The sequence below is a fragment of the Leopardus geoffroyi genome, chromosome C1, assembly GCF_018350155.1.
Source record: "Leopardus geoffroyi isolate Oge1 chromosome C1, O.geoffroyi_Oge1_pat1.0, whole genome shotgun sequence".
NCBI lineage: Eukaryota > Metazoa > Chordata > Mammalia > Carnivora > Felidae > Leopardus > Leopardus geoffroyi.
The window spans coordinates 135,666,045-135,681,904 of NC_059328.1; the positions used below are offsets into that span (position 1 = coordinate 135,666,045).

At 41.4% G+C, this 15,860-nt stretch overlaps 1 protein-coding gene and 1 long non-coding RNA gene across 7 annotated transcripts in view; one reads left to right on the forward strand and one right to left on the reverse strand.

Moving 5' to 3' along the window:
- LOC123598890 overlaps positions 1-3,267 on the forward strand; it is a 4,702-nt gene extending 1,435 nt beyond the window's left edge. The window contains exons 4-5 of the long non-coding RNA XR_006712857.1: positions 2,190-2,301; positions 2,406-3,267. This is a non-coding gene — a long non-coding RNA (uncharacterized LOC123598890). The remainder of the gene's footprint in view (positions 1-2,189; positions 2,302-2,405) is intronic.
- ZEB2 (zinc finger E-box binding homeobox 2) overlaps positions 1-15,860 on the reverse strand; it is a 130,050-nt gene that overhangs the window by 57,683 nt on the left and 56,507 nt on the right. The window lies entirely within an intron of this gene.

Genomic DNA, 15,860 nt, shown 5'->3' on the forward strand with positions numbered 1-15,860 from the left:
TTTCAAATGTTCATATGATGCTCTCAGGAGACTCCATGCTCCAACTCCTTTCTTTTTCCCAGAGACGCCCTAGATCAGGGGCCAAAGGATACTGAAGCATTCCTTCCTTCCTTTCCATATCCGCCCTTCTTTTCTCCAACCTAGTCAGCAAGCAATTTAGCTGCTTAGTTAATGCAGAGAAGATACATATATATTTCATTTCTGGGACTGTTTTTGCAGAACATGTTACATTGTATATCTTCAGCAAAGATCTTCTGGATCTTTAGATCAATATTCATTCATGCCCAGTGCTCTTTACTATGGGTCTTCCCAGATCCCAGGGTATTTTAATGATCATTAATCAATTTACTCTCCTTTTTTTTTTTTCTTCTCTCAAACACTTCCACATCTGAGTTTGTCTGATGACTCATAAGGGCACCGTACCAAAGATTAAGGATTAAGTTTAATAACTGTAAATTTCAGAGAACTGATTTTCAAGTGTGATAAAAGTTGAAGCACTTTGGTGTTTACAAGATACCATACTTCTCTAAATGTCACCTCCTAAGTTCTTCAATCCCCTGTTCTGTTTTACATGCGAGCATTTCTCTGGCTGCTGAGCATCTGGTCAGTAATCGCCTTAACCTTACAAAGAAGTAGGTTCCGGCGGTGTTGGCCTCCCCTGCTCTCTGCAACGGTAACAGTGGAAATAGGCCCAGAAAAATGAACAATTCACTTACGAGAAAGGAGAGAAACTTGACAGAACTGACTCTTATTTGCTTGCCCCCCAAAATATATTATGGTAGTTATATTCTTTCTTTGATGGCTGGATTTTGTTTATGGTCATCAAATACACCCTTTTTTTTTTTTTTTTTTTTTTATGATTATCCCCTCCCTGTCTCCATGTTACTTCCATCTTGTTTATTCTTCACAATAGTATACTTTTGACTAGAAAGGAACACGTTTTTTTTCCACAACTCTCCAAATCCTTCTCCCCATCTATGTTAAAGGTAAACTAATAAGCCATAAGAAAAATGCACCAGACCACTTGGACGTGCTGAGGCCATTCTATCCCTTGAAGCACGGTGACCCTTACCTAGTAGCAGCTGAGTAAGGGATTCCAGGTTTATGTGCCCTTCGGACAGGCCCATTTGGCCTCCCTAATGGGCCAATTCCAAAAAGGAAGTGAAAAGAGAGGAAACAGCCTTGTACTAGAAGCTGGAAAAGCTCAGCAATGCAAGTCCTCCTATCTCTCCTACATTTTATGTTTCCGTAGGCTCTGGGGTCAGGCTGTCTAAATTTGAATTTTCACTTTTCTACTTACTAACTTGTGACTTTGCACAAGATGTTCAACCTGCTTCAGTGTCTTCCTCTATTGAACGGAGAGATAAAGACAGGATCTACCTCACTGGGTAGTTGTAAAGATGTAGATGAATCCACACACGCAAAATACCCAGAGCCCGGCACATGGGAATGCTAGGTGGTATTATTATTAATGTTGTTATTATTGTTTGCTAAGTGCAGAGAAAGTGTTAGGTGACGGTGGCTTCTGTGTGTTTCTCTCATGTAGTAAATAATTTTGTGATGGGATCCTGTAATAATTCACAGTACTCATGCTGACCCAGTAATATTTTTGTTCTTTCTCTGGTTCTAAGTTTGGCAAAGGGCAGTGGAGGGCATTGAAAGATCTTAACGCGTAGGCACAGAACAACAACAACAACAACAACAAAATTAGGTGTTTGGAGATACCTGCTGTGGGAAAGGGGCATCCCAGGCATGAAACAAGTGACTAGAATGTGGTGCTGTCCATCGTATAGAATTCCATTTTGCAGAACAAGCAGACAAAAGTTCTAGATGATAAGGGGCTTGTTGGAAGTTCGCGCAGCTAAGTGGTGAAATTGAGTTTTCCAGTTTTCATCTGTCTGACCTCAAAATGCAACATCTCCCTGAATGCTGCATCACACTTTCCGAAACCTTGCACGCAAGGTACGTGCTAAAAAGAGATTTTATGGGTTTTGACATTTATGTTGCACACATTCAAAAGAGATAAAAATAGACTCCATGCTGCTGATATAATTACTAGAGGCTATAAAAGCCATGCAAAAATCTGGAGAGGGGGTGTGGGAATAGTCGGGGGAAGAACATAAACAAGGGAGCAGTGACACAAACTAGGACAACATACTGTCCTTAATTCCTTCGCTAACTCCCCACAGTCCTGGTAAAGTCCTACCACAGAAGATCCAGCCTTCATTTTGAACTTGGAAACCTCCCCATTCGCAGGCAGTGGCAATGCCAGCAAGCCACAGGTGGGCACCGCGTGAGCAGGTGAGAAATGTGACTGGAAAGGGGAGGATGAGGATTTGGTGCCCCTGAAAGAGCCCATCAATCCTAATTATCCTGCCTGTGCGCGCTGCTTATGTCGTACTTAGGTATTTATTTTTTTAGTCGGGAGGTTTAGGAGAGTTTCAGACGAACGAGCGTCCATGCCTTGGAAATCCCAGAGAAGAAAAGTCAAGCAGCATCAGGAAGAGAAACTGGCCGAGCTCTCAGCCGGCCTGCCCTGTGGTAAGGAAGCCACACTCGGGTGAGCTGCCCTCACTGCCAGGGGTGGCCGACAGACAGCAGCTTCTCTGCTGCAGATTGAGAGAAACCTGACATTGGCCTCTTGCACTGCACCTCAGAAGGAGGCAGGCTGCCGGGGACGCAGGGTGTGGGCGTCTGGGTAGCATGTGAACACAGGAGACAGGGAGAGCTATTCGGGAAGACGTGCTCGGTGGTTTCCTCTGGGCTCCTTGCTTATTACCACCCTGATTTTTGAGATGGGAGCCGAAACCCCTACTAGCATAAGGAACATCAATGACAGGTCCCCCTCTACTCCAGCCACACCAAGCATCCCTAACAAACAACACTACTAACCAAACCCGCCCACACCTATAGTAAGTACATCTTTAAAAACCCGAATAGCTGCTGGCAGCGCAGGCTGTGGCTACAATTCAGACCCAGCTGGATTGAGCGCAAGGTGAAGTTTGGCCGTGAAACTTTGTATCTTCCCTTCTGGATAGAACAAAGGTGGATGCCTTGACACAGACTTGGTGGCCGTTTTGAGAGCTGGCCTTGCTTCTGACCATTCATGTGGTCACCACGTCCTTCGGCTTACAGTGACCGTGAAACCAAATTCATCATTCTTGACCAAAAGGACAAAAACTGGGCTGAAATGATCTGCTAAAGGTTACAAACTGACTCGAGTAAGGATGAAGACATGTAGTACTTGGCGAGTCCAGTTGAGTCAGGAATTTGCCTAAGTCAGAGTCAGAAGAGTTGTCAGACTTTTGCAATGTTTCAGGAAAGGGCAGGTGACCTTTGGCATTTTGGACACAGAGTCTTTCTGATGAGGTATTTTAGGGTGGCTTGTAAGAGACTCCAGGAGTAAGTTATGTTGTATCGATTGTAGGGACTCCAGGGGGAAATATACTAATTTTACTTTCAAATCTTTAAAAAGTGTGTGGATAAGAATTACGTGTTACTTATAGCAGATCTGAGTCTGGTGCATTTTTCCAAGTTAGCTCCTTCCCTAGGCAGTGTTCCTGGGTCTCTGGAGTGGATGAGAGGTTTAGAAACTGGGAGTAGGGAGTCACGGAAAGGAAGAGATGAGGAAAATGCACAGGGAAAAGGGACATGCAAAATAAAACACATTTAAATTTGTTACTACGCATGAGATCATATTTCTGGCACTTTGCAGAGGTCTTATGGAAGCTGTTAGTTCCAATATAGAAATACTAGCGTGAGTAAATTGGTGTTAAATTTAAATTTACTTAGGAAGTAATAGTCTATCTACATTCCTTATAAGATTCTCTCAGGTAAATTGGGGAAAGAGAATTCCACGGGAGAAAAGATGTTTCTAGTATTTAATCCACTGTTTCCCAGTCGAAATGCAATTTGTATTTAGGAAAATAAACATCCAGAAGGAAACTGCACATTTTATTGGCTTAGTGTCTCTTATGTTGGTAATTTAAAGGTGGTGTTGGACTCTGTTAAGAAAAAGTAGTATTTAGTGTTCTTAGACAGGTGTAGAAATTATTTAAAGGTGTACCAGAACAAAACTTGGAAATTTCTGCTGTTCCCATAGATCAATATTTACATTTTAAAACTTGGAAATCCTAGAGGATAAGCATCTTGAATTGTGTAATTTCCTCTTCCAGGAAGCATCCTGGAAGTTAGCGATACTCTGACCTCCCGCTGTGGTATTGACAGTGACACCTGCACACCTGTGTTAAATCTCTATTATTTGGCTGTATTGTGAGAGAGTTTATAATCAAACGAGTCTTCTTTAGCTTCGGAAAGAAGTTGTTCTCTTTTGGCAGCAACCTTTACCTCTTGTGCTGTCTGGTGGTTACGGGCACGCGAGCACGTGTGCATACGGCATAGCGTCGCCCAAGGTGTGTGGATGCTGTTTCCTAAGGTCCAGGACACTCACATTTCATCGCTTTGTTCGAGTTTTAAATCAAACGATTTTTTTCACCAGATACTACATTCCTATGTGTTTGACAATTTGTGGGAAGGATTAAAAAGGCTGCATCCCCCAAAGGTCAGTGGGGAAAGATGAAGGATTGTAACCCTGTCCTCTGACATATCTGAGGTCCAAAGCCACGTTTCCCAGTGACTTCAACGCACTTGTACTGATCTAAAGAAAGCCTTCACATAGTATTTATAATAAACTCTGTACTGAGTCATGTGCAGAAATGTCTGTATCAAATACTACTTTAGATCGCGCAGGTTCTTGTGAAAAATGTGTAACTAGGTAGGAAATACGTTTTTTTTTTTAACGCGTCCCAAGTTTCTGATAAGTTTTTTCTGTGAGGCACACCACACGTTTGCAGGACCCCGCTCTCCTTTCTGCTGCTAAAGCCAGGGGAGGCCTTGATTGAATGCCAAGAGGGAGAGGGTGAACCAAGCAAAAGGAAAAAAAAAAAAAACAATCAAGGGGTGCCTCAAAGGAGAGAAAACAAATAGTGATGCAGTAGAGATATTATAGATAAAGTAAATACAGCATCACCACAAAAGTCTAAACACTTGTTAAACTGTCTGGTTTTAGAACATTTCAGCCATACAACATTATTCAACTACTCATCACTGTGAGAACAGGCAATCAGGAAAGCTAATTTCTTAATTAGCTCTGCTCCGGCGGTAATGATTGCAGATCGTGTCAACTAAAATCTGTTTGGATTTCTGTAAATTGGAGTCCGACAAGCCTGCAGTTCCGTCGCCAACCTGATAACTCTCACCCCCTGTCTTTTGTTTTTCCTTCCAGCCTTTTTCCTGTCGCCATCTCGGTATTTAATCTGACACCGCCAGGCAGCGAGGAGGGCTTACTCTTCCCCTTAAAGAGAAAGAGAGAGGAGGAGGAAAAGCAAAACATTTACGTGGGGACAGGAGGGCTGGCTACACAGGAAACCTGGTCCCAACCTAAACTACTGACAAAAGCCTTTAATCTTTCCCACATTCCTCAAGGCATTCTCCTTCTGTAATAAGACATATTCCTTTCAAGTAAATCCTGATAAGGGAATTCATTTTTTTTACAGGAAATGTATAGCCTTGTAAGTCTAGCATCTTATTTAGTTTCTATATTATGGGTCCTAACTAATCCAAAACCATTTCCTTATCATCTGGCACGCTCACGGCACAGTCATCAAAACAAACAATCTGTTAATACAACTAAGGTTAGGCCAAGCCAAGTGGTGAGCGTTATATTTAATATGCATTACAACAGAGACTTATAGCCTTCTCAACTGCTTGTTGGTCAGAAAAGGCCAATCTGTTAGATACCGAAGGATTTCGGTCGCCTCACAGACAGTGTGACGTTAAAATATATATTCCAAAGTCCCCATCTGTCTAGTCTGGACAGTTCTGGGTAGGACGAGGCCTATTTGGACCCAGGGCAGGTCTCTGACCATCAGATCAGATTTCTCATCTTTTACCAGTGCCTGCTCCTTACTTTCTTGTGCTGTGTTTTACTTCAACTCCTTTTTCGCTGGCTCCCCCCCCACCCCTCAGATTTCAGAGTCAGAAACTTTTAGCAAACACAAAGGCGGAAAAAGAAATCATTTCTATGCATAGACTCATTAGCTTGGAGTCTAGCTTCACTGTCACTTTAAATAAATTAAAATGAGATTTAGAAAAACACAAAGGCCTGGTCTGTAAATCATTCTATTAGTATGTCTGAGTGCACTTAGGTGATTACCTGATGTCTGTGTGATTAATACTAACCAGAGGTGTGGGCTAAACTACCCTCCCCCCTACCCTTTCTGTGGCGAGGGAAGCAAGGGGGAGGGGCAGCCCAGCGTGGAATGATAAGTTTACGCCATTCAATAGAAAGCCAAAGAAGTTTGGGGAAAAGTAGAACTGATATCTTAAAAGAATTATTCTCTAGCAAATGAGAGGGAGAGGTCCACACGTATCTGCCGTAGGGGACATCCATCTAAGTAAAGAATTTAGCACAACTAAGGCTCACGGTAGCTATGATCCACAAAAGTCTGGAAGACAGGGCAAGGACGTATTCGAATTATTCATATAAACCTAGGAATGGCACGCTAACATCTGAGAAAAGTGTGGCTTTTCACTTAGGTACCACCAACCTCTGTTGTCTTCATCTAGGATTGATAAACAAAGTCCATTATGTTCATCACAAAGTCAGGTATATTATTAATAGTGACCCTAACGGTGTTGCTTTGACAGTTGGAAAATCCAGTTTATTTTCGGTTGTTAAAATAAGATTAGAAACAACAAAACATCCATGGTCACTTTTTAGAAGACTCACAAACGGGTGAAATACTAAAAGTGAACTATTCAAACTCAGGATATCCAGAGCAATTATTAACAATACACAGAAGGATAAGCCAGGTCATAATTGTATAGACACTGTCAAGGCTCCGTCAGAAGCAGATGACAAGGGGCACTGTGTAAACTCAGAACTTCCCATGCCAGGCTTGTTTTGTTTTGTTTTGTTTTATCATCTAGAGGACATTTGCCATCACTGGAACCCCTCGCAATTCAAAATGTAGACTGGAGCCTGGAGGAGATTAAGAACGAATTATTTTACCTAAACCTCTTGCTTTGAAAGCAGCTGCCCTTTGATGCATATTTTCGTGAAAACCATGCTCAGTATCTATTGTAGTTTGATCAATATTGCAGTTCCAACTCTTTGGAAAGCAGGACGTTCTTATTTGGGAACTCATCATTCTGATGCCCATATGATTGTCCTCACTTGGAGTTTAGACTAAAAGTGTCAACCCTGTGCAGAAGGTAGGCATTTTGTTTGAACTCAGGATTTTGAAAGTTAGGAGAGAGCCATGAAATTATCCCTCATGTATGTGAATGTGCACATGGGTGTGCCTGCCTATACCATCACAGCATCTCTCTCTCTCTCTCTCTCTCTCTCTCACACACACACACACACACACACACACACACACACACACTCCTCACACACATCACACACATCACTACACACACCCTCTATGCTAAATCTGCCTCCAATTAACCAAAAGCACAATTTTGCCCTGACAGGGAAGATTTCATTTGGTCCACATATGACTAGGGAGCCGATTTCATTTCCTGTAAAAACCCCCTCAAATGCTGCAAAGTTACCTGACTCAGCTGCTTGTAGAAATCAAATTCAGTCAGAGATAACAGCTAATCATTTGTCACAGTAAGAAGCAATTCCCTGAAATCGGAAGGGAAAACCTGCCGCTTCAATCCGCAGGTCTGTCAGATTGCTAGAAATTACATTCTGCTCTGACTAACCTCTGCTCTTGGATTGCTAACGACAAGAAGTCTGCTCTATCAAAAGAGAATATCATACAACCAGGAACCGCTTTTGATTCGTTCTGTTCCAATAACCTGAGAAAAGTTTATGGACATGCCTTGCTGCCTGGACCTCAATTTCTACCAACCTGCACACTGTTTTGAATTTATAGCGCCGCAGCTCCGTAGTAATATAGGTGAAATTTACAGGCTGCCTATCTGCTACTTCATTGAAAGAAAATTAAGAGTTGATTTTACAACCACACAACTGATATTTGCTTTCTGATACTTTGAGGAAGTATACAGTTTGGAGGCTTCAATTAAAATGCCAAAAGAGAAAAAGCAAATTGATTAACTCTCAAAGTACAATTTATATTTTTTAGAAATGCTTCCCGGGAGGGAATTAACTTTATACTCGTCTATGTAAACACTATTTGTGCAGCATATTATAAGTTTAATAAAAATGATATATCACCTCTCTGTTAGATTTATAATTTGCATAGCAGTAGTGAATATGAGATCTTGGTCAAAATGTTTCCCTCTGTGTGTGCTATGGTGCTTGGAGGACTGTTGGAAAGAAGCAAATTTGTTATCTTACCTAAATCCTAGGGAGTCATGACAATTAAAATCTATTTCAGGGTAGCTCATTGAACCCCAAGGAGAGACTGCTTTGAGTTAAAATCACATGGTCTTTAAAAATAGAGGTGGCTTATACTTTGCAAACAGTACTCAGCCAATTACTTTTCTTTCACTCTGACCAGATTTGTGACGAATGCATACATTGCAACTCTATTATAATGACTCAAAGATGGAAAAGTCAGAGACTTCAACGCTTGAGAAGCCCATTTCTTAAGACTGAGTCTATCCCAGGTTTGTTCCATGGCGTGCGCGCACATGCGCACGCACGTGTGTGTTTAAAGCATTTTATTTTCCACAGTGGAATCAGCTGAGGATAGAGTATGAGCTGTGACTCTGAATTTCCTTTGCTTTTGTCAAACTGTGTCACAACCGTAAAGTTATTTTAACAGAGTTTATTTGCCTAGGCATTTCCTTTCTCTTGTAGTAGTGTAAGGGAAAGGGAAACAACAATTTAACATGTACGCACAGTTGAGTGGATATGAGGGACTCTTGCAACTCCTTTCAGAAGCAGACAGTTCAATGATAAGTGTGTGGGCTTTTTTTTTTTTTTTTTTTTGAAGCTTAAAAAAGCTCTTTATAAATCTCTCTCTCTCTCTTTTTTTTTTTTTTTTTGGCTTCTTTCATTTCAATTTTCCTCAAACAACTGCAGTGGTAATTGGACAAGTTCGAAAGTTCTCATTTCTTTCCTTCCTGGACCAGTCCTGACTACTTCTGTCCTAGTTCATACTGGTTCAAACAGGGGACCTTTTGTAAAATTCTTCAACATACCATGTATTTGGTTTAGAAAAAAAATCATTACACAGAATATAATAATTGATGCCGTAATATGGTTGGTTGGGATTATCCAATAGAATTCCTTGAAGTAACTCTACTCAAGCCTTCTCCTTGGGTCAGAAACACCTCCCTTCCCCCCACCTTGGACCCAGATCCTCTCTTGCATAGTCATCGTACAGTGGCCAGGGCTTAAGCTCCAGTACTGTATGAGAATGCAAACACGCAGATTTCACAATCAGATGACACCGAGACGCTTGCTGTGCCAGACTCTCTTTACTGACTGTTCTCTCATCTTGGGCCAGCCTAGGGATCTGAGAACCTGCTGCAGTTAGAAAGAAGCCACCTGATGGCTAAGTCGCCCTCCTGTCTATTCTCAATTATCCCAGCAGCACAACCACCGCCACCAGCCAGGGTTTCCCACCATTGTCTTGGCCAGAGAGGCGTCCCCCACGGGGGGGCATGTTTGTACGTAGAAGAAAATGCACTGTCTCTACAGGCTATATATAATAGCTCCATTCCCAGGGTCACGTGTGTGCCTTAAAAACTCTTTTCTTCTCCTGTGTTTGGGAGGCCAGGTTGATTATGTAAGAATGCCTGACATTTATGCATTATTCTACCAACAGCAGAGCCCAGTCATAGCCATTTTCCACTTGATCCTCACAACAGTCCTTTGACGGAAGAAGGTGCAATTATCATCATCATGGTTTTATAGATGAGTAAACCGAGACTCAAATTCTTAATGGACTTCCCCCTAAATTACCTTTAGGGTAGAATCTGGATCTGGTCCCTGCCTCCAGATCCTATCTGACCCCACATTCTACCTGTGCTCTTTCTTGTCACCTCTGGGATACAAATCTAAGTCAGCACACAAAAGCCAAGACAGAATTTCTAACTGTTTAGCAGCATACGGTAACATAGGTGTAATACTCATCTCGTTCATCTGATGTAGTGGACACATCCGTGCCCAGGCAAAAACGAGAAATGGAGAGAAGGGGAGAACTAAGCCAAGGTTGGGAGCAACTGAACTAAAAGTTGCAGAAAAACCAAATAAGATTGGAGGAAGAGCACGTGGTCTGCAACATGGCAAACATGTATCAATGGATTAAGTGATGCCCATCGTTGTGCAATGGAAGAGGTTTTATCGTGTTTGAAAGTTTTTTTTAAATTTTCATGGTTTTAAATAACAATAACTCACCAGTTACATGTTGCTCTTCTACCGTGGTCACTCTTATCTCCCAATGTATTTGAACGTAAACTTCAAATGGATTCCACAAAAGACTAAATAACTCCTATACGTAACTTTCTGGCTGACATTTTTTTTTTCTGTCCCAATTAATGTTTCTTTGAGGGTTTGAGGTTAGGTATTCGATTAAACATACTATTCTCCTCTCAGTCATGAGAACGCCATTGGAGTATTAATGCCAAGACTAATTTAGAGAACAGACACGTAACGTCACGGATTCTGTAATGTACCTGGGAAACTGAGTCCCTTATACTCTGTAAGAATTTGACATCCGTCCCCTTTTGCCTATGTTTGTGGGCTGTTTTCACTGGTTCTTTAATGTCATCACGCATACACATCACCACCACCGTACCACACACTACTTCACATTTTCAGGCATTTTTATTTACCAAAATTAAAGGGGGGTATCAATTAAACATGATTTATAATATTGTAAAATTGCCTTCCTTTATTTTTTTATAACTGAAATATAAACTCTGAATGAATAGACACTGAACTGGAAATACTCACTGGTGTTTACATTAGCATCAGGGAGAGATATGTAATAAGTTACCTGACTTTCATAAGAATACACTCAAAATAATTTGCAATGCTTGTCAGCTGGATGAGTCTTACTGGTATTGACTCAGTCTACAGTATGCACCTTGGGCATGATACAGATATACTGGACAATAGGAGGCTTGGACTTTCAAAGATCACCATCCTGTAATTTCGTTCACATTTCAACTGCTGGAAGACACAGCAGATACTTAAATTTTCTAAAAGAAAGAAAAAAAATCCTGCCCATTCTTCTGAAATTTAAGTAGGCAGCCCTTGAAAGATCACTGGGAAAAGTCTGTATTTTCTCAGGTTTAACTAAATAATTTATGCATACTTTCACTTTGGCATGATGAAGCAATTTTAGCCTTTAAAACCCACAACTACTCAGGAGGGAAAAGGTCTGGTTCCTGCAACTTAAATAATTTAAGCATCCAGGTGGAAATGCTTTCAGCAGTTCCCCTTTTTGAGACAAAGGAAGAAGACTTCAGAATTTTGAGATACTAAGAATAAAGAATTGATAAAAGATGTACCCTTAGATGTATTTAATTTAGAATGGAAATCCTGCAGTCTTTTTTTAAATGATGTGGACCAGAGTGAGAGGAGAGGCGAAATGTCTGCTCGCCTGCTGTTTGTAATAAATGAACAGATAGAAAATAATATGTCAGCATAGCCCTAAGTCACACACACAGGTATATACATGTGCAAACATACGCATGTACAGATACAAGTATCTATACAACCTACTATAATCCTATAGTCCATGTTAACCCAAGACTTAAACATTAGATAGCTCTTAGAGACCTCGGAAGAGGCTGTGTTGAGATACATTGTGCTTTAATCCCTGGCTTCCTGAGTTATACAAATGTGTATATCTTTTGATATATAGTATATTAGGACACACGAGAACCAAACAGAGCATGTCTTCTTCTCCAGGACAGAAGACTGCGAAAAAGGATACGTGGAACCATCCAAATACAAGAGGCGGCCCTGAAATGGAGGCGTCCAGTAGAGTAAGTGCTCCGAGGACCTGGCAGCTAAGCCTGACGTCATACTTCAGAACCGCCATGGGGAAGTTTGCCTTCCCGCTTAACGGGTCTGTGAGCGACACACTTGTAAAAGAGTGGAGGACTTGGAACACAGCCCCTGTAGACTTAGAGCATAGTTTACAATCAGAAAGTTTTCAGGGTTAAAAAATTTCCTGCCGTCTTATAAACATACCCCAAAATGTACATAATACTTAGTGTTGTTATTTCTTGTGGGAGAGAAAAACACCCACCAACTCATACATGAAGCGCTTTTTTTTTTTTTTTAACGCGTGTATTTGTCACATCCAGATTTGATGGCTCGTGCAAAGATGAAAGTCAGCTAAGGTACAAAATAAGGTAAGAGAGCTAAGGAGTTGGTTTCCTTTAGAGCTGAGTGTGACAAATGATACAGGAAGAGTGAAAAGAGATCTTGCCATGTATGTATTTTTTAAGATGGACGGAGGCTTCATTCCATTACACAGGAGGAAAACAGGCCTTCCACGCTTGTGAATTTTCAGTCTCCACAACTTCTGGCCCTGTGCATCCTGGGCACACAGCATCCTGGGTCCCCTAAAGAGAGTGCCCGAAGAAAATATGAAGAAAGGTAACCGTCTGAGCCAACAGGAAATGTTAAGCTTGCCCAGGGCTGCATAAAAGAAGGTTGCTGAAACCAAACATCACGTCCAGAACAAGGTCGCTATGTTATGATGATTTCATTCTGAGTACGATGCTGGATTTGTTTCTGTTGTGGTGGTGGCAGCGGGCGAGGGCCACCTACAGTGACATAGGTCAGAGACGTAGAATGCGGAAGAGTGATATTCACCGGTGGGCACATCAGTGCTGTTAGGGGGATTGAAGAAATAGTATTCTTGATATAAAGATATAAAGAGGTTAAACAGCAACAGCTAAGGTATGGAATGTGAATGGTGGCCCAGAAAGAGATTGAAGTGGGGGTGGTTTGTTGCTTTTTTCTTTCATTTTCTTTTCTTCCTCTTTTTTTTTCTTTTCTTTTCCTCCCCCCCCCCCCCCCCCCTCCTTTTTGGTCATCCATTGACTTTAATTAAGCCCAGCCAGCCTCTTAAGCATGGGAAACTTGGAGAACTTTTTTGTTTAAAGTGACCTTGTTCCCAGGGTTTTCCCCACAACGTCTCTCAGCCCTGTTGCAAGGATGAATATTCACATTCCTGCTCTGAATCTTAGAACAGGGCACCTGGCATCAACAGAAAATTGTAATCTCATCTGAAGTATAATACTAAGAGTGCTCTTTTTTTTTAAGGAAAAAGAAACCTTTCTCCATAATCCTGCTAGTTATACTTCTTAACTGTATTATTTTAAGTCAATTAATTCAAATTTTAAAATAATGAAATTACTAGCAGAGAGTCTAAACTTCTTTTAGTATATTAAATTGGGCAGATTGCTTCTCTCCTTCTAATTATGAATGTTGCAGTTACAAAAGAAACTGTCATTTTGATAGAGCAAAAGACAATCTGTCTGCCAAAAATGTCCAACCATAATTCTAAAAAAAAGTCATCGGCATCAAGAACATGCTACTTTGTTTGATGTACTGTCTTATTGGAAACCTAATTTGCTTTCAACCTCTGAGACAACACATAACATAAGTTTGTGTGACTAATTTTTTCTTGGAAATATGAGTAATGAGAATTAGGGGCCATTTTCATAGCGGGAGTGGACAGGTTTTTTAAAAATTCAAAGTAAGTGCTAGAGTTATTTTCTTTGATTTTTTTTTTTTTATAGCACTCCTCAACCCAAGTAGACAGGGTGGTGGGGGGGGGTGGTGGGATGGCGAGCTTTGTGCTGGATAATATGAGTCCCCATGTAAATCGTGAGCGATTGCAAAGTACGGAAAGGTTTATTACCCAAGGTGAGCCCTCCCAGAGCTCCTGCAGTATAAAAGCATTAAGCGTATGTTCTAACAAAGTCATAAAAATCAATAAACAGGAACCCCCCACCTGTGCAATGGCCCCAGTGTTAAGTTTTATACATGTAGTAATAGTGCATATCAATTTTCACCACCCTTCCTACGCTAGCTATTACAGGGCCTACCACCACCGGACGGACGGCAAGAGCCGCACCATTCATCCATCCCACGGACTTGTCTACATGCCAGGCCCATTGCATCATTGTCAGTTTTATTCTATGTGCAACTGGACAAGGCTGCAGCCCCAGCTTCTATACACCCACTCAGTACCGCAACAATTGCAAACTGTGTGCCTCTGTTTAAAGAGTTTACAAGTCCTCCTGAAAGAAAAACAGAACCGTTGCATATTAATGCCCCAGACCCCGGAGGATCACACAATGGAAAGGGGAAAGACACGTCGCTGCCACCGATATGTGACCTTGTCCAACTGCTGCAGTCTCTGGCTTATGCACCGAGGTTTCAAAAATAATCGTGTGTTCTTGAGAAGCATCCAGATGACCAGGTTTCTACAGCAACTAGTTATAACCTGCAAGTTCCTCAATAGCCAAAAGAGTCAGAAAGCACTGGCCACCGTTCTAGTACATGCATGGTAACATATGCTAAAAAATTAGGCCCTAAATAGGCAGTATTTTCACCGAGTTACAGAAATAACTACTAACATCACACTTACTTCATCAAGGAAATCCTCTCACCCCACCTCCCCATTTTTACCAATAAGGCAGAAAGTATCCCTAAATGTGTCACCTTTGTACCACATCCACTCTTGGCCATCCATTACTCTGTATGGGGTGGGGGTAGGGAGTGGGAAGCTCATTAAAATCCCAGCCACTTGTTGGTAAAAAGGTCCAATAACTTTGGGGGAAATACCTCACTTGGAAGCATTCTGGAAAAAAACAAAAAGAATAAAAGAGAAAAAAAAAAAAACACCTCCTTTTAACTATAATCCAAAGATAACTGCTCTGTAGCAACGAGGAACGTTTGAGAAGAGAGCCTTCATTCAGACACATGACTTGGGTGATTTTTTTCTTTCTGGTAAATGGTTCTACGGGCCATAGTTTTCATAGGCCTCAGAAACAAAAGGCGCTTCTTGGTGACGACGCATCTTTTCCCCTCCCCAGCAAAAAAACAAAACAAAACCAAAAAAACCCAAAACAAACAAACAAAAAAACCCAACAACGCCAGGAGTTTTATCTGTCTGAGGTTGGCTTTGATGGCGCTTACAGCACGGAAGTGCCACTCACGGGCACTTAAAGCTGCGTCATTTAGGAGCATAAAAATAGAATAAAGTTGTGCGGCAAATGAGAAATTATGATATAACTCAAGTGCTGTGGCATGATACAGGCGAAAGGAGCCATCTAAACATTCTCCAGGACCAAAAAGAAAATAAAAATAAAGGAGACAGAAAATCTAGCTCCCGTGTGATTTCCGCGAAGGTGTGCTCGAAGGGTCACTACCTTCCGGGCCGTCCACGAGAGGAGTTGCTACGGATATTATGAGGAAATTAGACATTTCTAGCAGTGCAAAGAAGGTGAAGCGCTGCAGTTGTGAACAGCTGGCATACAATAGATAATTTAAGGGAAAGTGACCCTCATGTATAATTTTTAACTGAAGAATTGTCAGGCCCCATTAGTTCCAATAGGGCCTGCCAGGACCAAGATCGGTTTATAGGGGTATTGTATTAGCATAGTTTCTGAAAGAGCAGCATGAAAGCATAATATGGGGATTCAGTAAATTCAGGGTTTTTAAAAATTGTACACATTATTTGCTACACCGACATCAATGCTCTCCGCCTGCGTGTTCAGAGTGAAAAGCCCAATAGGGTAGCAACTGCCACAGTAAACAATTTGTGAAAAAGCCCTTCTGAGCAGTTGTACTGTGTTCAAAAGTAACCCCCAAAAGTTAAAAGGAAAAACCAAATCGTGGC